The sequence below is a fragment of the Hoplias malabaricus genome, chromosome 5 (genome assembly GCF_029633855.1).
Source record: "Hoplias malabaricus isolate fHopMal1 chromosome 5, fHopMal1.hap1, whole genome shotgun sequence".
Classification (NCBI taxonomy): domain Eukaryota; kingdom Metazoa; phylum Chordata; class Actinopteri; order Characiformes; family Erythrinidae; genus Hoplias; species Hoplias malabaricus.
The window spans coordinates 57,232,769-57,254,952 of NC_089804.1; the positions used below are offsets into that span (position 1 = coordinate 57,232,769).

Below are 22,184 nucleotides of genomic sequence, written 5' to 3' on the forward strand. Positions count from 1 at the left end.
TGAATAAATACATGGGCGTAAAATGACTATATCTACGACCGTCTAATGGCGCGCATGGTTCTCCTTATGCCTCCCCTCCCCCCCTCCTGACCCAGTCACCACCTCCTCCTTGCCCCCTTTTCTTTCAGCAGACTCCATCCATCATTGTCCTGGCCCCTGGTTTGTCCCCCAGACCCCTGCAGTGAGCAGCGTGGCCGTGTCGGCCCACCCCTGTTCTCCAGGATTTAGGAGCTCCTCTGCAGGAACACTACTAATTAGGAGGAGCCTCTGTAAGAAAGATGGCTCTGTAATTCTCCTGTTCCGAGGTTCCAGCTCCTGCTAACCTGGCACTTGGCAATTCCTCAACCCCGACACACCCCTCACACTCCACAACAAACAAGGAGGTCAGCGGGGAAACACAGCTCAGAGGACCGCTCTTTCAACTGCTGTCTTCAAAGAAAAACAGCCTCTGCTCTACAAAAACCATGCCATGCTGCTGGTGCTATTGGAAGACATTGAGTAACCTGCTCTCTCAAGTGCAGAGCTGTCAATTCACCAGTGAACAGCTTCCACAGTGAACACGGTAACAGCTTCCACTTTTCTTGGATGGTTTAAGACATGTTGGAACACATCTGTGAGGATTTGATTGCGTTCAGTCACATTAGCATTAGTGAGGTCATGTACTGGTGCTGGGTGGCCCTCCATCACTTTAGAGAACACAGTTCCACTGCTCCAGCATCAAATGTCGAAGGTCTTTATAAATAAAGTAAAACGTAACTATGTTAAATGCCTCCGCAGTTAAACTGATCTGTGATCTGTGGCACACTCGCAGAACAGCAAGTAGCCATGTCAGTGCCCAGGTAGCAGTTGAAGGTTAGGCACCTCAACCTTGAATGTTGAGGGAGGAGACAGCACTGTTCCTTCACTCCCCTTCCCCCAATTTAATGTGTTCTCCCCATGTCAGAGTGGGTTTCCTCCGGGTGCTCCGGTTTCTTCCCACAGTCCAAAAACACATGTTGGTAGGTGGATTGGCGACTCAAAAGTGTCCGTGAGTGAATGTGTGAGTGTGTGTTGCCCTGTGAAGGACTGGCGCCCAATGATTCCAGGTAAGCTCTGGACCCACCGCGACCCTGAACTGGATAAGGGTTATAGACAATGAATGAATGAATGAATGAAAAAGTAGTGTTTTGATGTTTGAGTTTGTTTCCCATTTACTGAGCCAGGGCTGCGTACACATACTGCACTTCTTTTATTTAAAAAAGTGTACTGGATTGAAATCAGAGACAGTGCCTTTAAAGAAGCTGAATTTCTTAAGTAAAAGTTGACGAATTAAGAAAAATAAGTCAGCATTTAATGAGTGGATCACCAAGCATTTCTGAAAGTCAGTCTGGATCATAGCGTAAATGTAAAACATAAATAAGCGCATTTTCTAACAAATCATGATTAATTTTACACAAACAGCAGGCCATGCATATCTCTGGTGTCTCTCTTTTGGTTCAAGCCCAGCACATTCAGGTGGGTATAACAGTCTGCAATTATTCTTCCTCACAGTGCAGGAGCAGAACTCTTTCAGACTGCAGAGGACATCTCAGTGCCGAGCTTTCATGGCTCTCAATCTGTTTCCCACCCTTCTCCTCATCTTTCCGCCTGACGGCTGAAAACTTCAGAGCCCCTCTGGGTTTGTTTAGCTCTTGCCAGAGATCCCTTGGCAGGAAGGGAAGGGCACTGCCAGCAGACACAGAATCTGGGCAGGGAGAGGAGAAACGGACAGAGATTGGACCGAGAACGGACCGAGAGTAAAGGAGACTAGAGAACGGGTCGTGTGTGTGGTGTGGAGCTCTCTAAATCCATGAGTCATTGTAATCCCTCTCTTTATCCCACTGACCACAGCTCTTTACCAGATAAAGCAGTTCTAAAAGTATGCTAAAGTAAGAGCTCGTCTGAAATGGAGTTTACATGCAGCTCCTCTGAATGGTAAACACAGGCACTACTACGATAAAGCATTGTAAATATGTCTAGAATATGCTGAATTACTTCGAGGGGGGGGGGGTCCTTTATAGACTAAAGAGCCAATTTGTGATGTCACAGCCATTGGTAATGAGGTTGCTTCTGATGGGTCTTGTTATTTAGTTCACTTTGTCAGTACACTTGTGCAATATTGATATTTCCCCATCAAATAAGCCCAAAACAATGGGCTTATTTAAGCTAACACTAAGCATAGTGGGGGGGTGTTGTGGGGTTTTGGAGAGTCCAAATAGCACACTAATCCCCACCTAAAGAATAAAAATATAGAGCGTGCACTGAATGTTAGTCAAAGAGTGCTGAAGTTGAACATACAATTTCTGAGTGCAGAACCCAATTTTTCTTATCACCTACACTGTGCACTACATAGGGTGGGGGAAGACATTTGTGAGCCCTAGTGGTTTGGCGGTGTAATTGCAGCACAAAGCAGACACACAAAGTATAAACGCTCACCGCTGGCACACGGCCCCTGCACAAGCTACGGCAGAATCATACAACAGCTCTTACGCTATAGGTGTTCCCCCCAAACACACTCTTAGATCTCCCTTACCCAATCAATATCAATATCTACTGGGTATAGTGACCTTGTAAAGCCATGGATGTATGATCAAATTCCGGAACTAGTAAATAATGTTGGAGATATTGTAATCGCACACTGTAAAAAATTTTACAGTAAAATACTGGCAACAGTTCCCAGCCATTTACTGTATTTTTACAGGAACACTACTGTATTTCAAATTTACAGCGTATTACTGTAATTGAATAATACAATTATTTACTGTAAATACTGTGATTTACAATAATAGTGTAGCAGACTCGCTGTAAATTTACAGCAATTTTTTACAGTGCAGCTACTGCAATTTGTACAAAAGTTTCAAACTGCGATATAAAAACCATTTATTCATACTTCTGTATTTCCACTATTCCTCATGCAAGCCACACACAGAGCAGTTTGAAAGAATCATTTCACATTAAACAAGAGCAGCATCCACTGCGCGTGCCACATTACAGCCGTATTAAACGGGACAGGGCCGACTGTAATAAAACGAGAATGCAGAAAGTGGGTTATTACACTTCATTAATATCTGCCTTGAGCTTTGTAGAGAATGCTTGACAAATAAAGATAAAATGTGACAAGTGCTCCGCAGAGGAACATTAGTCTCCGTCTGCAGCAGCAGGGACGTATACGCTCTTCACTCAGCTTCTGTCTTCTTAAAATTCAAAGATGTGGGTTTAGATAATGAACATTATGCTGCAGAAGTTTTTCGACACCTGCTAATCTTACACTTCTTCCATCCCAAATGCACAAAGGCCATTTTAAAAGGGTTACAATTTTATAAACAAGGCACCTCCACATAACGTTGGTTCCTAGCCACGATGTCCAAAGTAAAGTTGCGGTGCACAGTATGTGTAACATATAACGGTACATCCTCCTTTATCCTTAGTGACAAAGCCTGGTCTTATAATGAAAATATACGGTATTTCCACCATAAAATAAATGCACAAACACCTTTGGCCAATACACTCCCTTTACCCCTGTGTAAAACCATCCTCTTCCTAAATAAAATGTGGATGACAAGTGCATTACCTGATATTATGAATGATACCTGCATTATCTGCTATTAATAATTTACATGGGTTTTTCAGCACAGGAAACTAATAGGAAGATCATAATACTCTTAGCTAAGGGTTATTCACTAGTGAATACACAGCTGGTTGGTAGATCACATCTTCCTTAAACAAATTGCTTCATTTGCTCAACATGCAAATCTCTGCCTCTGAAGTCCCCACTCTGTCTGAAGTTACTTTGCTATTTTCCTGATAAAATCGTCAATCAAGGAACCAAAGGGGTTGGTTGTTGCTGTTCCCCATGTGCAGCAGCAGGCCTGGTAACGTCACTGCTAAACCAGGACCATCACTGAAGGCTGTGCACTCTTAAAGCAACACTAGGTAGTATTTTAACCTTGTATCTACAACTTAAAAAACATTGTGATGCTCCACTGAGCTGTAATACGGAGATTAGAGCCTGCGTCATTGCTACTCCGGGCTCTACACTGCAGAAATTGCACAACGTAATTATTGAGGAGGGTAGGACCCAACACCCCACCCCCAAACATCACTCAAAATAATTTGTTATTATTTACAAAGACACTTTCTGTTGGGTTCTTTTAACTTTGCCCCATTACAGCAATGCCATCACATCGATTTATTTGATTAAGTAGTAAAACCTGCCCAGCTCTGTCGCCCCCTGCACTTCCCCTGGTGTACTACAATCTGTAGGAATTACTGTAGATCTCAAAGGAATGCCATGGAGATGGCTGCCCTGGCTTTTAACCCATCTACCTGACACTTAGCATTGGACATAGGGCTGGACAATAATTCAATATCAATATATATATATATCGCAATACAGTGATACCTGGCTACTTCGTTGTTCATACTTCACAGATTCGCTACTTTGCGAGTTTTTTCAAGGCGGCTTATGGCCGCTATATCGCGGATATTGAGGGAAGATCTAGGAAAAACGTAAGTATTTCTTACGTACAGTACATGTATTGTTCACGTCCACATCCGAGTGAAATTTACTGACGCTAAATCACAGCTTAGGAATGACTCTATTAAAGAAACTGGTGGGATATCACATGTGGTTCCAGCTGAACAACATTATAGAACGACTGTTTGATGCAAAGGGTGGGTTATTAACAGCACGGGGAGGGTTTTAAAAGTTCAAATACTGGTTAAATACATAAAAAATATCTTTCCTCTACTTTGCGGAAATTCGTTTTTCGTGGGTGGTCTTGGAACGCATCCCCCGCCAAAAACGAGGGATCACTGTATACAATTTCTCAATAACAATATAATTGTTAAACAGATTTTCAATATTTCAGAATACATTATTTACAACATCTGTCACTAACAGACATTACAGAGCACTGCTATCAGTTCAGCACTCAATTTAAAATATTAACAATGACAAAGCCAATAGGTTTATGTTTGATGGTGATGTCAGGTTTCTTGTTTGTTGTGGATGTTTTGCAGTGGATTTTCTACTGTTCATCTCGATACCAGGACTGTATCGTATCGACCAAAATTAATAAATATAAATGATTAAAATATTGTCCATATCTTCCAGCCCTAGTTGGACATGATGGCGTTACATGGTCACACATTATATTTCATGCTTTTCTATTGAGATATATGCTGTTCAACAGTGCTCTTATAGATTAGCTGTGTTTACTCATTATAAGAACGTCGACAAATATTTGAACATGCAGCATATGTTTACCAAGCTAAACACAGCACAACACAGCGACACACTCCATCAAAACCCAGCAAGAAGAAGCCCAAAATGTTGCCCTCATTGCACCAGACAGTCCACCTGCTTCTAAAGTATCTATCTAATGTTAGACACACTTTCAGGTACAGCACTGGAAACAGAGCCAGTAACCACCAACCCCAGTTCCTGTCTGTGAGTCTCGAGGTTGTATTTTATTTATATGGACCCCCCGAAAGCCCCAGAAAGGCTCAGCGTCTGCCGCATGCATCCTGTAGTCAGTCTACAGCTTCTAAAGGCACGCAAAGATGCACAGGTCCAACTGTGTGCAAAGTGCATTGAGATGCATTAAACAAATGTGTCGCTGAGAGCAACAGGTAGGATGACACTGCGTTTAGATTCATAGTGAAACTTGCACAAGGGTCTCTGGCTCATTTCTGACAGCTGGTACAAACACTGGCCGAGTCTCACAGCCTCTGCAAACATTCCCCACATTTACGGAATACACAGATGCATTAGAGCAAGTCAAGTCAATGATATTTCTATAGCACTGTTTCCAATAAGGATTTCCAGAAATTTCCAGTGTGTTTGGCTCCACAGTGAAGGTACCTGAGCAAAAGCCATCAGAGAAGAACCAAGACTCAAAAAGAGAAAAACCCAATGAGTGTGAGTAATTTACACAGATAACAACAAAGACTCGAATGGAAAATCCTTAAAGAAACACTAGGTTGTGTTTTTACAGCTTCAAAATCATTGTGATACACTACTGACCTTTAATAAAGAGACTGCAGGCTCTGTTACAGCTACTTTGGGCTAAGCACTGCAGAAACCGCACTATGTAACTTCTGGAAGAGGGGAGGAAACCACCTCTTCTCCTTCCAGCTCTTCATTGATTTCAGGAGAGTGCCGTGAAAATGATTACACTCTGCAACTGTAGGGGAACAGTGGAATACCAAATCTTACCTAGTGTTCCTTTAAGAGATTGAGGAGAATCCACTAAAGGTAAGCAACAATATACTAAACAATAATAGCTATCTATCCAAGTGCAATGAGAAAGAGACAAGACTCGGAATGAATAACTCCTTAAGAAAAAGCACTTATAAGAAGCAAGACTCAAAAAGAGAAAATGCTTAAAGCATAAAGATTAAACGCTGAGAAGAACCAAGACTCAAGAAACTCCCTAAGAGCACAAAAAATGTTTGAGTATCTAGTGTGTGGTGGTATAGCTACAAGTGGCATAGCTGAATACACTAAAAAATCCACAGTGTATACTTATACTTACAACCAGTTAAGTTTTTGAGTACAGCACAGATGAACTGATCCAAATAATGCCCTACTCCCTACATAGTGCACTTCACCGATAATAAACTAATAGCACTACATCCAGAGAGTGCATCAAGTGTTATAATAAGTGATTTTATTATTTAACATGCAATGAACTTTTGTAGTGCAGAAACCTACACTGTGCACTACGCAGTGTGGAGGGAAATACTTGAGTTTCAAATTTGGATAAAATTGACAGACAGTGTTGCAGCTGCAGCTTAGTATTGTGTGCGTTGTCATAGCAACAGTCCAACACATCCTGTTAGTAAGAAATGTACAGTATATTCATATTTAGGGTACTGGCCTGTCAAACCCACACTTTTAGGGTTAGTACATAGTATTAACACTATAGTAACAGTGTGTAGTGCACAACTGGGACACAGCTAAAGTCTTTAGAAACATGGGGAAGAAACGCTAACAGGATCCAAGAGTCAAAAATATAAACTAAAAGCACTAACACAAGTGTAAATATAACTTTGAGGGATGACACAGCGACAGGAACAAAGACTCAGAAAAGTAAAACTATTCATTGGCACCAAGACAAACATGAATGTAAACATTAAGACAGTAAAGACTACACACAAAACACTCAAAACACAGACCCAGTCCTCCTGTGGACGGCACAGAGGATTAAACAGAGGTTGTGGGGGTCTTGGGAGGAAGGGTCTTAGAGCCAGACTCCTGTTAAAGCCTCCTAGAAAAACATGTGAAAGTTCTGCAGGACAAACACAAACAACGAGTGAGAAACAGTGGAGTAGAAGCGACAGTAGCCTGTGAGACGTGTAGAAGAGTCTGAGCAATGCAGGTGAGAGATGCACTTTAAGCTCAGTTGCGGCACACACATGGGTTGGTATTTCTATACTCGTGCGGACCTACTGCACAAGTGCGTTACTACTGTAGTCAACTTATACATCAACACTTTATCCTAACTTTCCCCTTAATCTTATTAAGCTCTCTCTCTATATAAAACCAGAATGTAGTCCTTTCATTTTCCTTTCACCTTTAGGTTCTGCTTCAAAAAACAAAGTTGAACGGCAGATTTCTCTAAAGGTTCAATGATTGAGAGGAGACTCGGTCCTCGCTGAGATAGAAAAACAAGTACAAGCCCACAAACATGCATACATGTTATATACGTATATAAACATATGCACGCACATACACATAAGCTCACATATATAAACACAGTCACCAGACACACACTCTCTCACACACACACACACACACACACAGTCTCGCGCGTGCAACACGAACCAGATGATAAAGATTCCACGAGGACAAAATAACACACGTATACCTTTAAAACACGCCACTTACAGATATGCCCCTGTCCTGTAGAATGCATGCAATTACTGTGCTGCTTTCTTTCTCTCTTCTTTCTTCCCCTCTTTCCCCTTACACTCCTCTCTCCGCCATCTTCCGAAGCCGTGTTTGTTTAAATGAGAAACACTCCCCGAGAGCAGGCAGCCAGCTTGTGCTGCGCCGCAGGGCACTCTGGGAAATGTAGTCCTCGCTCTGATGACTGTGAATGCACGGCGACTAGGAGGGGACTACATTTACACGCGAACACACGTCACAGTCCACTGGGCAGCAACATGCTTCGGTGTGTTTATTTATTTATTATTTGTTTATTTATTTATAGTCCCGGTGAAGAGCTGATGGGCAGCCGGAGAAGAAACAATAACCGCCGGTTTGACGCGGTGGAATAACCCCCTAATGAGACTGTAGTTACCACAGTGCCATAATACACGGAGGTAATGATTGGTTGCGTGTAAGCTTCTGCAAACTGTACGAGTTATATACTTTATGTAGGATTGTATACGAAATGGGTCACAGGGTCACCATGATCAGTGCCAAACTTCGACTAGAGGGCTACAAGCTGTGGAATAGTGGAACGGTGCTCCACAATACTTTTGATCCAGAATTAATAATCAAGCATCAGTACCTGACATCTGTAATCAACACCTGGCTGAATGCCATCAAATCTTCATAGTACAGATCCAACATACAGTGTTGGGGGGTGGCAAATATCCTTAAGAAATTTCGGATGAGCAGGTCTCAAGTTTTAGTATTCATATAAGTATTAATATGTAAAGACCCCATATCTAAAAATGTTGCAGGGTATTGGAAAAAGCAGCCGCACAGTGGCGCAGCAGGTAGGTGTCGCAGTCACACAGCTCCAGGGGCCTGGAGGTTGTGGGTTCGATTCCCGCTCCGGGTGACTGTCTGTGAGGAGTGTGGTGTGTTCTCTCTGTGTCTGCGTGGGTTTCCTCCGGGTGACTGTCTGTGAGGAGTGTGGTGTGTTCTCCCTGCGTCTGCGTGGGTTTTCTCCGGGTGACTGTCTGTGAGGAGTGTGGTGTGTTCTCTCTGTGTCTGCGTGGGTTTCCTCCGGGTGACTGTCTGTGAGGAGTGTGGTGTGTTCTCCCTGCGTCTGCGTGGGTTTCCTCCGGGTGACTGTCTGTGAGGAGTGTGGTGTGTTCTCTCTGTGTCTGCGTGGGTTTCCTCCGGGTGACTGTCTGTGAGGAGTGTGGTGTGTTCTCTCTGCGTCTGCGTGGGTTTCCTCCGGGTGACTGTCTGTGAGGAGTGTGGTGTGTTCTCCCTGCGTCTGCGTGGGTTTCCTCCGGGTGACTGTCTGTGAGGAGTGTGGTGTGTTCTCCCTGCGTCTGCGTGGGTTTCCTCCGGGTGACTGTCTGTGAGGAGTGTGGTGTGTTCTCTCTGTGTCTGCGTGGGTTTCCTCCGGGTGACTGTCTGTGAGGAGTGTGGTGTGTTCTCTCTGTGTCTGCGTGGGTTTCCTCCGGGTGACTGTCTGTGAGGAGTGTGGTGTGTTCTCCCTGCGTCTGCGTGGGTTTTCTCCGGGTGACTGTCTGTGAGGAGTGTGGTGTGTTCTCCCTGCGTCTGCGTGGGTTTCCTCCGGGTGACTGTCTGTGAGGAGTGTGGTGTGTTCTCCCTGCGTCTGCGTGGGTTTTCTCCGGGTGACTGTCTGTGAGGAGTGTGGTGTGTTCTCTCTGTGTCTGCGTGGGTTTCCTCCGGGTGACTGTCTGTGAGGAGTGTGGTGTGTTCTCTCTGTGTCTGCGTGGGTTTCCTCCGGGTGACTGTCTGTGAGGAGTGTGGTGTGTTCTCCCTGCGTCTGCGTGGGTTTTCTCCGGGTGACTGTCTGTGAGGAGTGTGGTGTGTTCTCTCTGTGTCTGCGTGGGTTTCCTCCGGGTGACTGTCTGTGAGGAGTGTGGTGTGTTCTCTCTGTGTCTGCGTGGGTTTCCTCCGGGTGACTGTCTGTGAGGAGTGTGGTGTGTTCTCCCTGCGTCTGCGTGGGTTTTCTCCGGGTGACTGTCTGTGAGGAGTGTGGTGTGTTCTCTCTGTGTCTGCGTGGGTTTTCTCCGGGTGACTGTCTGTGAGGAGTGTGGTGTGTTCTCCCTGCGTCTGCGTTGGTTTCCTCCGGGTGACTGTCTGTGAGGAGTGCGGTGTGTTCTCCCTGCGTCTGCGTGGGTTTCCTCCAGGTGACTGTCTGTGAGGAGTGTGGTGTGTTCTCCCTGTGTCTGCGTGGGTTTCCTTCCACAGTCCAAAGACACACGTTGGTAGGTGGATTGGCGACACAAATGTGTCCGTAGATATGAATGTGTGTGTGTGTCTGTGTTGCCCTGTGAAGGACTGGTGCCCCCTCCAGGGTGTATTCCCGCCTTGCGCCCAATTATTCCAGGTAGGTTCTGGACCCACCGTGACCCTGAACTGGGTAAGGGTTACGGATAATGAATGAATGAATATTGGAAAAAGCAATAAAAACAAGAGTAGAAGTTTCGTTATTTTGGTTGATGCTTTATTTAATTAACAAAAGAATAAAGAATAGATTTGCAATGTTGTCACTGACAAGAAATGTATTTCATTTTGTAAATACAAAGAGTTTCTGGCTTCAACTAATGCATTAAAACTTTTGACTGAAGCAAAATAAGAGTGAAATATTTATAGAATATACAAGTTCCACGGTTTTAAAACATGCCACTATATGCAGGTGAAGGTAATATTTATAAATGTAGCATCCACCAAAGCACCAATTGTTCAACCTTTTCCAGGACAGAAGGGTCATTGCTAATCACTTTGTGCTAAACCTTGCAAAAGAACTGGCAAACAGTTTAAAAAGAACATTTCTCAGCATAAGCCTTTCTCCATTTACTGTAAATAATATTGAGAAATGATGAATGAACTCCAGAGTTCATTAGAAATGCATGCTGTGTTCAAAAGATTCCACATTTCAGTTTGTTCTCTGAGAAAACAGACCTTGATTTCCCTGTATCAACGTTAAAAAGGGACCACCCCGACTGTCATCAACGAAAGGAGCAAAAGCCAACATCTCGCAGATATAGAAAACAAACAAACCCGATCACTTAACCAGTCACAGGAAAATCACACGTACATTGAATTTCCATTATTTATGCGGCAATGTCTGCATGCCGAAAGACCGAGAGACTAAAGTGCTGTATCTCCATTTCCGCTCCTTCAGATGTATCCTTCAGGCGTAAACAGTAGTGTACCACTGCATGATTTAATGCAGTCAGATGTGTTAGAGTTGATAACCTTGAAACTGAAGATGTTTATTAATGTGTATCGTATCACAGCAGAATACAGTTGGTTATGATGGAAATATTGAGTACAGTCCAAGAAGCTTCTGTTTAAATGAATGTTTCCATTTTCCTTTTATAGTTTTTAGACTGGCGGCACGGTGGCGCAGCAGGTAGTTGTTGCAGTCACACAGCTCCAGGGACCTGGAGGTTGTGGGTTCGATTCCTGCTCCGTGTGACTGTCTGTGAGGAGTGTAGTGTGTTCTCCCTGTGTCTGCGTGGGTTTCCTCTGGGTGACTGTCTGTGAGGAGTGTGGTGTGTTCTCCCTGTGTCTGCGTGGGTTTCCTCCGGGTGACTGTCTGTGAGGAGTGTGGTGTGTTCTCCCTGTGTCCGCGTGGGTTTCCTCTGGGTGACTGTCTGTGAGGAGTGTGGTGTGTTCTCTCTGTGTCTGCGTGGGTTTCCTCCGGGTGACTGACTGTGAGGAGTGTGGTGTGTTCTCCCTGTGTCCGCGTGGGTTTCCTCCGGGTGACTGTCTGTGAGGAGTGTGGTGTGTTCTCTCTGTGTCCGCGTGGGTTTCCTCCGGGTGACTGTCTGTGAGGAGTGTGATGTGTTCTCTTTGTGTCTGCGTGGGTTTCCTCCGGGTGACTGTCTGTGAGGAGTGTGGTGTGTTCTCCCTGTGTCTGCGTGGGTTTCCTCCGGGTGACTGTCTGTGAGGAGTGTGGTGTGTTCTCCCTGTGTCTGCGTGGGTTTCCTCCGGGTGCTCCGGTTTCCTCCCACGGTCCAAAAACACACGTTGGTTGGTGGATTGACGACTCAAAAAGTGTCCATAGGTGTGAGTGTCTGAGTGAATGTCTGTGTGTTGCCCTGTGAAGGACTGACGCCCCCTCCAGGGTGTGTTCCCGCCTTGCGCCCAATGATTCCAGGTAGGCTCTGGACACACCTGGCGACCCTGAATTGGATAAGGGTTACCGATAATGAATGAATGAATGAATGAATTAGTTTTTAGATCCATGTTCATCAATTGTATCCCCTGAAAAAAGGTTATAAATGAATAAATGGGACATTGCCCTCCTTGGATGCATCAACATCTCCTACTTCCAGGAAGACTTTAGAGCAGATGTTGAAACATTGCTGAGAGTCGACTGCTTTCAGACACATAAACATTAGAGAGGTCAGGCACTGATGTATGATTAGTACTGGAGCACAAACACCACTCCTACTCATCCCAGACATACCGATTGGATGATGCTCCATCACTTTAGAGAACACAGTTCCACTGCTCCACAGGGCTTTATATTTAGACCTACCCTGTGTTTGAGTATAGGTTTAACATCGTAGGTTACACAATGTATCTCACAATGCGGCTTGTTAAATTGCCTTAACTTACATTCGAACGTGACTTAACAAGTGAATGCACTAAAACAGTTCAGAGAAAATGAGTCACTGTTGTCCAAAGTGTAAACACACTGTAAATAAGAAAACTAGCTTCAGTGAGTCACAGCAGCAGGTTCCTTTCAGTAAACCCAATTAGGTTTCCTCTTACAGAAAAATCACATACATTTCACAATTATTGACATTTAAGAGTTGTACATTCATTCATCCATTCATTGTCTGTAACCGCTTATCCCGTTCAGGGTCGCGGTGGGTCCAGAGCCTACTCAGAAACACTAGTTGCAAGGCAGGAACACACCCGGGTTCAAGAGTTGTACAGTCCTACGATAATACAGCACCTGAAACTACGGATACTGGAAGCCTGTGCTAGCATTTCTCCTGCGGTGTTGCTATCAGTGTGTGAAGAGTGGGAGAAGAGGGTTGCATTGACAATCCAACACAATGGGCAGCACTCTGAACACATTTTATAAGTGGTCAGAAACTTGTAAATAACTCATGAAAGAATAAAGTTACGTTAAAACCATGCACACCATTGTTTTTCTTGTGAAATTCCCAGTAAGTTTGAGGTGTCACATGACCCTCTTCCCGTTGACAAAACAAAAGTTGGATCCAAAATGGCCGACTTCAAAATGGTCACCAACCATCTTGAAAAGTTTCCCCCCTCCCATATACTAATGTGCCACAAACAGGAAGTTAATTTTACCAACCATTCCCGTTTTATTAAGGTGTATCCATATCAATGCCCCCCCCCACCCCCCACTCTGTACACTTTTCTTAGTATAGAGCCTTTACGCTATGTTAAGGTTTCTCAAACTTTAGCCCCATTATCTAGGCCTCAAGTAGACGGAACTTAATTCTAATGTGCTAATTAAAATAACCAAGACATTTCCTTGCAACTCTGTTCAGATGAATCAGAGGAACTAGAACACTGTCTGAGTATGTGAGATATTGTTACTCTCTGTTGAGCTGCTAGAGATTAATGGGGGTTTAAATGTTAAGATGAGATCCCCCTACAGTGGGCTTGTGCTACTACAGACCCGGCCCTCTGGACTTCCCAATACTCTGATAATCTCCAAAAACCTGAATAATGGCAACTTCCTGTAGGGAAAAGTCTAACCCAGAAGGACAGGGACCCTTAAGCAAGTTTGCACCCTGTGGAACAGGAACACAGTCCGGCTCATTGCCCAAGAGAAAACAACATACTTTCCCGAGGTGGTGTATAAACCAAGTTTGCTCATATGGTGAACTATTAGTTCCTAGTCTTGAGGAGACACTCAGATCACGCATATTTCCATCAAAATATATTCAATCAATGAACGTTCATTTAAAATCCACTGAATGCATGTAGTGAGTTGGATATATCTGGTCTACGACATTTCAGTGGTTGTTCAAACTTTAGCTGAACATTTTGGTAAATCTTGTTGGACAAATTATGAGCTGAATTCTCACTCATTCTTCAACCCCTGTACGTGTGCAAGATATTGTGCAGAGGACTTGACACTACTTCACAGTCTCACTTTGAATATGATCCCCAAAGTTAGGCTTCAGTATTGCTGCACATGCTTTTTTTAGCTAATGTATGTATTTTTGTCCATATTTTCATTTCATATTTCACTGGAGAATTGTCAAACAATTTTAAAAGGACAATTCTCAAAACAAGACTGTAAAAGTTTAGGTCTTTCACCATCAACTGTGCCTGTTACATGTATTTGACCTTTGAGCCCTCAGACAACATTGTGTGAGAATCTGTCATGCTATTATTCATCCATTCATTGCCTGTAACCCTTATCCAGTTCAGGGTCGCGGTTGGTCCGGAGCCTACCCGGAATCATTGGGCGCAAGATGGGAATACACCCTGGAGGGGGCGCCAGTCCTTCACAGGGCAACACACATACACATTCGCACCTACAGACACTTTTGAGTCCCCAATCCACCTACCAACGTGTTTTTGGACTGTGGGAGGAAACCGGAGCACCCAAAGGAAACCCACATGTACACAGAGAGAACACACCACACTCCTCACAGACAGTCAACCGGAGGAAACCCACGCAGACACAGGGAGAACACACCACACTCCTCACAGACAGTCACCCGGAGGAAACCCACGCAGACACAGGGAGAACACACCACACTCCTCACAGACAGTCAACCGGAGGAAACCCACGCAGACACAGGGAGAACACACCACACTCCTCACAGACAGTCAACCGGAGGAAACCCACGCAGATACAGAGAGAACACACCACACTCCTCACAGACAGTCACCCGGAGGAAACCCATGCAGACACAGGGAGAACACACCACACTCCTCACAGACAATCAACCGGAGGAAACCCACGCAGACACAGGGAGAACACACCACACTCCTCACAGACAGTCACCCGGAGGAAACCCACGCAGACACAGAGAGAACACACCACACTCCTCACAGACAGTCACCCAGAGGAAACCCACGCAGACACAAGGGGAACACACCACACTCCTCACAGACAGTCATTCATTCATTCATTCATTCATTCATTCATTCATTATCTGTAACCGCTTATCCAGTTCAGGGTCGTGGTGGGTCCAGAGTCTACCTGGAATCATTGGGCGCAGGCAGGAATACACCCTGGAGGGGGTGCCAGTCCTTCACAGGGCAACACAGACACACACACATTCACTCACATCTACAGACAATTTTGAGTCACCAATCCACCTACCAAGCAGTCGGAGCAAAGAAACCCAGACCTCCCTCTCCCCAGCCACCACCTCAAGCTCCTCCGGGGTTTACCAAGGTGTTCCCAGGCCAGTCGAGACATGTAGTCTCTCCAGCGTGTTCTTGGTCTGCCCCGGGGCCTCCTCCCCGTTGGACATGCCCGGAACACCTCACCAGGAAGGCGTCCAGGAGGCATCCGAACCAGATGCCCAAACCACCTCAACTGGCTCCTCTCGACGTGGAGGAGCAGCGGCTCCACTCCGAGTCTCTCCCGGATGTCCGAGCTCCTAACCCTGTCTCTAAGGGAGAGTCCAGACGCCCTGCGGAGAAAACTCATTTCAGCCGCTTGTACCAGCGATCTCGTTTTTTCGGTCACTACCCAAAGCTGGTGACCATAGGTGAGGGTTGGGACGTAGATTGAACGGTAAATCGAGAGCTTTGCTTTTCTGCTCAGCTCTCTCTTCACCACAACGGACCGGTACAGAGCATTACTGCTGACACTGCACCAACCCGCCTGTCAATCTCACGCTCCATCTTTCCCTCACTCATGAACAAGACCCCAAGGTATTTAAACTCCTCCACTTGAGGCAGGATCTCACTTCCAACCTGGAGAGAGCACTCCACCCTTTTCCGACTGAGTACCATGGACTCGGACTTGGAGGTGGTGATCCTCATCCCTACCGCTTCACACTCGGCTGCAAACTGGTCCAGCTCGATGAACCCAACAAGACCACATCATCTGCAAAAAGCAGACATGGAATCCTGAGACCACCAAACTGAACACCCTCAGCCACTTGGCTACGCCAAGAAATTCTGTCCATAAAAATTATGAACAGAACCTGTTACAACAGGCAGCCCTGACGGAGTCCAACTTACTGCCAGCCATACGAACCAGACACCTGTTCTGTTTATACAGGGACTGGATGGCTCGTAGCAAAGAGCCCAATACCCTATACTCCCTGAGCACCCCCCACAGAATACCCCGAGGGAAACGGTCGAATGCCTTCTCCAGATCCACAAAACACATGTAGACTGGTTGAGCAAACTCCCATGCACCCTCCAGGATCCTAGCGAGGGTAAAGAGCTGGTCCTGTGTTCCACGACTGAGGCGGAATCTGCATTGTTCCTCCTGGATCCGAGGTTCAACTATCAGTCAGACTCTCTTCTCCAGTACCCCAGCATAGACCTTACCGGGGAGGCTGAGGAGTGTGATCCCCCTATAGTTGGAACACACCCTCCGATCCCCCTTTTTAAAAAGGGGAACCACCACCCCAGTCTGCCAGTCCAGAGGCACTGCCCCCGATGTCCATGCGATGTTGCAAAGACGTGTCAACCAGGACAGCCACATAACATACAGAGCCTTGAGGAACACGGGGTGAACTTCATCCACCCCCGGAGCCCTACCGCCAAGGAGTTTCCCTACCACCTCGGCCACCTCAGCCCCAGTGATAGATGAAAGAGCATCCAGCCCCTCTCAAGAAGATTGGTTCCAGAGCCCATACTGTGTGTCGAGGTGAGCCCAACCCCGGCTGCCACCCGATCCACAATGCACCAGACCCGGATCACTACTTCTCCCACAGGTGGTGGGCCCATGGGAGAGTGGACCCATGTAACTCCTTCGGGCTAAGCCCGGCCGGACCCCATGGGTGAAAGTCCGGCCACCAGGCGCTCGCCAAGGAGCCCCTCCCCCAGGCCTGGCTCCAGGGTGAGGCCCCGGTAACCCTACTCTGGGCAAGGGAGGCTGTGTCCATGTTCTTAACTTCATCCTTGTCTTTATGGATCACTCTTTGTCTGGCCCATCACCTAGGACCAATTTGCCTTGGGAGACCCTACCAGGGGCTATTGCCCCCAACAACGTAGCTTCTAGGCTCACGCAGGCACGCAAACCCCTCCACCACGTTAATGTGGTGATCCAAGGAGGAGAACATGTTTTTACCTTCCTCCAAATGTTACATAGTGCAGTTTCTGCAGTGTTAAGCCTGGAGTAGCCACGACAGAGGCTCTGCTCTCACTATTACAGGTCAGCGAAGCATCACAATGAATCTGTAATTTTAAGGTAAAAGTACTACCTAGTGTTGCTTTAAGAAATTATTACTTTGCCTGCTGCTACAGATACGAAAAAAAACCTCAAACCTCCAAAACAATAATCTTGATTCCAAGTGTAAATATATGCCTGGATCTGTTTTCTCAGTGGAAAGAAGGACTAAGTGTGATTAGCTGCACACACTGTGTGCAACAGAAGGCTTGACTCATAGCAGTACATCCCACCTCACCAGGCTCCTGTGGCTGTCTGCAGAGGTGTGTAACAATATGAGAGATGGTGACAATATGATGGGTTTGGACTCTCCGGAGTTTTCTTTATTAATAATTTTTTCAAAATATATCTATTTACATTCGTTTGTAAGGCAAGTAATTTACTTCTTACTCATTCAGAAACAAGAAGCAAATAAAATTTACAGATGTATTTCCAGCTGTATTTCCACCCAGAGTTGCAGTCATCATCATGACCACATTTAGCAGTTTGACCGATGGCCAAATGTAAAAGTACACTTTCATATTTTTGGTTCCCAAGATTACAGTAACTTATTGTGCAGAGTTAGTGTGCTACTTTGAGAAAGGCAGATGTAGCATCGTGTTACATATACACAAGAACAATCTACAAATTGGCACTCCATTAAGAGAGTGTGTTTGCCTTGCGCCCAGTGATTCCAGGTAGGCTCTGGACCCACCACAACCCTGAATTCGATAACATTTACAGACAATGAATAAATTAATTCATTCATTCATTATCTGTAAGCGCTTATCCAGTTCAGGGTCGCGGTGGGTCCAGAGCCTACCTGGAATCACTGGGTGCAAGGTGGGAATACACCCTTCAAAGTCCTTCACAGGGCAACACACACACTCACACACACACCTATGGACACTTTTGACTCGCCAATCCACCTACCAACGTGTGTTTTTGGACTGTGGGAGGAAACTGGAGCACCCGGAGGAAACCCACACAGACATATGGAGAACACACCTCACTCCTCACAGACAGTCACCCGGAAGAAACCCATGCAGACACAGAGAGAACACACCACACTCCTCACAGACATTCACCCGGAGGAAACACACGCAGACACAGGGAGAACACACCACACTCCTCACAGACAGTCACCCGGAGGAAACCCACACAGACACATGGAGAACACACCTCACTCCTCACAGACAGTCAGCCGGAGGAAACCCATGCAGACACAGGGAGAACACACCACACTCCTCACAGACAGTCACCTGGAGGAAACCCATGCAGACACAGGGAGAACACAACACACTCCTCACAGACAGTAACCCGGAGGAAACCCACGCAGACACAGGGAGAACACACCACACTCCTCACAGACAGTAACCCGGAGGAAACCCATGCAGACACAGGGAGAACACACCTCACTCCTCACAGACAGTCACCCGGAGGAAACCCACGCAGACACAGGGAGAACACACCTCACTCCTCACAGACAGTCACCCGGAGGAAACCCATGCAGACACAGGGAGAACACACCACACTCCTCACAGACAGTCACCCGGAGGAAACCCACACAGACACATGGAGAACACACCTCACTCCTCACAGACAGTCACCCGGAGGAAACCCATGCAGACACAGAGAGAACACACCACACTCCTCAGAGACAGTAACCCGGAGGAAACCCACGCAGACACAGGGAGAACACACCACACTCCTCACAGACAGTCACCTGGAGGAAACCCATGAAGACACAGGGAGAACACAACACACTCCTCACAGACTGTCACCCGGAGGAAACCCATGCAGACACAGAGAGAACACACCACACTCCTCACAGACAGTCACCCGGAAGAAACCCACGCAGACACAGGGAGAAAACACCACACTCCTCAGAGACAGTCACCTGGAGGAAACCCACAACGACACAGGGAGAACACACCACACTCTTCACAGACAGTCACCCGGAGCGGGAATTGAACCCACAACCTCCAGGTCTCTGGAGCTGTGTGACTGTGACACTACCTGCTGCACCACCGTGCATTCATATTCTGTAACTCCTTCATTCAGGTCAGGGTTGTCGTGGTTCCAGAAGCTACCACAAATCATTGGGCTCAAGGCAGATACACACGCTGCGCAGTGTGCCAGTCCATCCCAGGGCATCATGCACTCACCCAGTAACACACCTGTGGACAATGTGTTTCACAGCCTATCCACCTACCAACATGTGTGTTTGAATTGTGGGAGGAGCCCTGAGAACCTGGAGGAAACCCATGTAGATACAGTGATAACACACCACACTCCTCACAAACCTCATCATCTGCTGGGTTTAAGGAATAATCCTGTGGTGGTCGGAGGTCACCAGAAAAAGGGAGGTCAATAAAACGCCAACTTTTCAAGAGAGGAGAGAAACTTTGGAGCCAAATCATCTTAAGAGCAGCAGACACTGAGCTGGTTTAAAGCTTTCAGAACTGTTAAATGCCTGGAGGGCATAAAGAGCAGACGGAGCTTTCCAGCTAAACTGTTCAAACTGGAGAGGAGACGGCGCTTTCATGTACAGAAATAATCAATGAAGGCTGCATGGAGATTGGAGGTTTTCCTGGAACAGTCCTGGTTTACAAAAGAATCAGAATAACAGTCACTGTAACCCCTTCACACAGATGTTATAAAATACCATCCTTAAAATATGATTTATTGTTTTCAGGGGTGCAGATATATACTGATAGAAATACACAGCATTAACATGACCTCCTTTTGTTCTACACTCATTGTCCATTGACCACAGAAGCACTTTGTTGTTCAATAATTACACACTGTAATCCAGCTGTTTTACCACATAATTGTTAGGTCCTTTTCTCTCTGGTCTTTAGTGGTCAGCAGGTGTGAGTGTGTGAGTGACTGGGTGAGTGTGTGAAACTCTACACAGGTGTGAGTGTGTGAGTGACTGGGTGAATGTGTGAAATTGTCTACAGGTGTGAGTGTGTGTGTGACTGGGTGAGTGTGTGAGTGACTGGGTGAATGTGTGAAATTGTCTACAGGTGTGAATGTGTGAGTGACTGGGTGAGTGTGTGAAACTCTCCACAGGTGTGAGTGACTGGGTGAATGTGTGAAGTTGTCTACAGGTGTGAGTGTGTAAGTGACTGGGTGAGTGTGTGAAATTGTCTACAGGTGTGAGTGACTGGGTGAATGTGTGAAGTTGTCTACAGGTGTGAGTGTGTAAGTGACTGGGTGAGTGTGTGAAATTGTCTACAGGTGTGAATGTGTGAGTGACTGGGTGAGTGTGTGAAACTCTCCACAGGTGTGAGTGTGTGAGTGACTGGGTGAGTGTGTGAGTGACTGGGTGAGTGTGTGAAATTGTCTACAGGTGTGAGTGTGTGTGTGACTTGGTGAGTGTGTGAAACTGTCCACAGGTCTGAGTGACTGGGTGAATGTGTGAAATTGTCTACAGGTTTGAGTGTGTGTGTGACTGGGTGAGTGTGTGAAATTGTCTACAGGTGTGAGTGACTGGGTGAGTGTGTGTGTGACTTGGTGAGTTTGTGAAACTGTCCACAGGTGTGAGTGACTGGGTGAATGTGTAAAGTTGTCTACAGGTGTGAGTGTGTAAGTGACTGGGTGAGTGTGTGAAGCTGTCCACAGGTGTGAGTGTGTGAGTGACTGGGTGAGTGTGTGAAACTGTCCACAGGTGTGAGTGTGTGAGTGACTGGGTGAATGTGTGAAATTGTCTACAGGTGTGAGTGTGTGTGTGACTGGGTGAGTGTGTGAGTGACTGGGTGAATGTGTGAGTGACTGGGTGAGTGTGTGAAACTCTCCACAGGTGTGAGTGTGTGAGTGACTGGGTGAGTGTGTGAGTGAATGAGTGAGTGTGTGAAATTGTCTACAGGTTTGAGTGTGTGTGTGACTGGGTGAGTGTGTGAGTGACTGGGTGAGTGTGTGAAATTGTCTACAGGGTTGAGTGTGTGTGTGACTGGGTGAGTGTGAGTGACTGGGTGAGTGTGTGAAATTGTCTACAGGTGTGAGTGTGTGTGTGACTTGGTGAGTGTGTGAAACTGTCCACAGGTCTGAGTGACTCGGTGAATGTGTGAAATTGTCTACAGGTTTGAGTGTGTGTGTGACTGGGTGAGTGTGTGAAATTGTCTACAGGTGTGAGTGTGTGAGTGACTGGGTGAGTGTGTGTGTGACTTGGTGAGTTTGTGAAACTGTCCACAGGTGTGAGTGACTGGGTGAGTGTGTGAGTCACTGGGTGAGTGTGTGAAACTGTCCACAGGTGTGAGTGACTGGGTGAATGTGTGAAATTGTCTACAGGTGTGTGTGTGTGTGTTTGTGTGTGCATATGTGTGTGTGTGTGACTGGGTGAGTGTGTGCAATTGTCTACAGGTGTGAGTGTGTGACTATGTGAGTGTGTGAAACTGTCTACAGGCGTGTGTGTGTGTGTGTGTGCGTGTGTGTGACAGGGTGTGTCTGTGTGTAATTGTCTATAGGTGTGTGTGTGTGTGTGTGTGTGTGGGACTAGGTGAGTGTGTGAAGTGTGTCCACACATGAGTGAAGACACAGGAAGAGTGTGTGAATAACTGGGTGAGTGTGTGACACCCCGTGTCGTATCCAGTGTGACATCCTGCTTTGCTCCAGACCCACAATGACTATGGACAGGATGAAGCAGTTACAGATAATGAATGAATGAATCAGTGAATCAATAAGAATGAATGGTGGAAATGCAGTTTATTTTTACACTGAAATTTTTTTTCATATCATTGAATCAGTTGGTTTACTGCACAAATGTAAACGTAGCTGGTGTTTTCTAAATATGTAAAAAGATTACCCTTGATTTTAATGTTATATAATAATGATCATCTACATATCCACAGCCGTGCAGAGTGCACACTCAGTTCACACACTGTGGGTCATGTGGCTCGAACCATATGGTACTGAACGGAGTGATGAAGT

General features: G+C 46.1%; 1 protein-coding gene across 2 annotated transcripts in view; it reads right to left on the minus strand.

Moving 5' to 3' along the window:
- The window catches only part of LOC136696512 (nuclear receptor coactivator 3-like), an 89,727-nt gene extending 81,702 nt beyond the window's left edge, over positions 1 to 8,025 (minus strand). The window contains exon 1 of one of the 2 annotated variants that reach the window (XM_066670975.1): positions 7,913 to 8,025. The gene's annotated coding sequence lies outside the window, so the exon portion shown is untranslated. The remainder of the gene's footprint in view (positions 1 to 7,912) is intronic. The other variant, XM_066670976.1, reaches the window with a different exon arrangement.
- Positions 8,026 to 22,184: the final 14,159 nt, after the last annotated feature.